Consider the following 2500-nt stretch of genomic DNA (forward strand, 5'->3'; position numbering starts at 1 on the left):
TAGTAAAATTAGATTAAGAATGGCAAGGTGAATCTATTTATTATTATTTAATATTATTTTTTGCCTAGTTATTAAATGTTCTACGCACAGTTTGAGAACCATGGGGTTTCATAGATTTAACTCTGAAGCGGTAGTTGTTGTGATCAGTTATATGGTTGTTGTAAAATGCTGGCACAGAAGCGCTGATCGCGTGAGCTGTGACAGTTATTAAAGTTATTGGGGAAAGCCCAGATAACATTAAACCCCACCCCCTTCAGGGAGGAGGGGTTTAAGTGTTCTTCCCTGTCCAAGACAAAGGGCCTTGGTCAGGGAGATGACCTTTTAACCTGGGGGGAGTTCCAACAGTCTGACTTTTATGAGGCAGAAAACATCAGATGGGCTGCATAGAGATTTAAATGAATGGGTAGAAAATCACGATTTCATTTCACACTGTACACTAGTTCAAACAGAAGCAGTATTTAGTGTATATTTATGTAATTATTTATGGTATATTGTATTTCTTTATGAATAAATTAAGGTCTGTTATCTCAGTTGCATAATTAGGGACTGAGCACTCACACAGTGGTGCGAGGACCTATTGTAATTGTAGGAATTAGTAATATTTTTCTTATACCTCAACAATCTCTAATTTGACCCCCTAAACGAGCGTGAAAACGGACAAAAATTGCCACGCATATCAGAACTGGAGAAAAATTTTATTAATTAATGGAAATGTGAAAAACCAATGCAAAATGGCTCAGTAGCGCCCCCACAGATCACATGCCTATGGAGCAGGCCAAGGGAGGTTGTCGCTCTCTGGGAGAAGCTGACTGAGAGGGACAAGGCACCGGTGACTTTCCCCCGCCACCACCAGGACAGGCTGGTCCAAGGCCGTTTGAAGACCAGCAACCGGCACCCTCACACACCAGGAGTGCAGAGTGTGAAGTGGTAAGCAGTAACTGCATTAACCGTTCTCTGTTCTTTTTTACAGCCTGCTATAGTCAGTAACTAACACGTTCTCCTCTCTCTTTCCCCTGCAGTGTCGCCCTGGGTCAGGGCGACACTAAAGCCAGCAGGCTTGTTGAAGACATCATGCTTCATTTATATCCTTTCTTTTGTCTTTTACTGTATGTAACAGTGTTTTACAGCTCTGCCATGCTCAGTGGAAATGATCCCATCAGCAGAACAATATGGATGAGTGATCTGATTTTTCTTTATTGCCATTAGACGAACGAAATGTTGTATGGCTTCCTCTCTAACACATGTCAAAACAATGTTGCTGGCTTTCTTCTTCAGTCTGCAGGCATAAATGGTGTCAGTATTATTGTATTAACATGTAATAACAAGAAATGAAGGTCTCTCAGTATCATCATTAAATTTTTCTTGTTTTCTCATAATTTTTGCAGCACTCTGATTCACTTTAACTGCTAAATGTAATGCCCTTGAAGTATGCACACACACATTGTAGTATGATTTTGTGGTCTGTATGTCACACTTATTGAATGTAATTTGTCTCTTTGTCTTATGTGCTGTAGATATTTATGAAACATACTCATTTTAACTTTTTTTTTTAAATTATTTACTAATGTACATTTTTATTGGCATCTCCACGCCTTTGCCCAGGGACTACAGTTGAAAGCTAGCTTTGCAGCTAAAACTGGCACTTTTACAGAAATGTTGGATGGAAGGTCCAATCTTAACCAAACTTGTGGCGATCGATGATGGGACCTTGCTGAAGATGCCTATGGAAAAACTGTCAACCTTGTAAACATCGCCTCCTGGTGGTGGCAGAAAATAAACTAAAAAAAAGCTACTTTATGATTTCGGGAATAACTTACACAGAGATTATCGTATCCAACTCAAAATGGGCAAAAAACACTCCCAACACAAGGTAGATGATGCGCGCTCAACATGATGGCATATCGTTATATGATGTTGCCATGGTAATGATGCAAAGTCGGATTATTGCGACAAAAAAACAAACTACTAACAACTTTGCGAATCCTGGTCCGATTTGAACCAAACTTGCTAGGACTGATGATAGTCCGGCCCTGAAGACGTCTATATGAAAATATTCTATTCCAAAAACAGCGCCCCCCGGTGACGGCAGACAATATGGCGTCCGGTATTTGAATAGACTTGTAGAGCTTTTGTGCGATCACATTCAAACTTGGTGAGGTCACTGTGAACAAGTTGAGGAGCTTAAGTTATCAAACTTTTTTTTTTCAAATCTCGCATGGTGTACGAGATAGGGGGCGCCAAAGTTGCCGATAATTCATATTTTTCACAAAAGAAAGCGAAGTTCTTTTAACTTCGTGATGGAAGGTCTAATCTCAACCAAACTTGTTACGATTGATAATGGGTAGTTGCTGAAAACGACTATGTTGCTGAAAACGGTACATTTTTACAACAACGCCTCCTGGTGGTGGCAGAAAACACTGAAAAAACAAACTGTTACAACTTTGCCAATTCTGGTCCAATCTGAACCAAACTTGCTAGGATTGATGATAGTCCAGCCCTG

This window comes from Solea senegalensis, unplaced genomic scaffold (genome assembly GCF_019176455.1).
Source record: "Solea senegalensis isolate Sse05_10M unplaced genomic scaffold, IFAPA_SoseM_1 scf7180000014186, whole genome shotgun sequence".
NCBI lineage: Eukaryota > Metazoa > Chordata > Actinopteri > Pleuronectiformes > Soleidae > Solea > Solea senegalensis.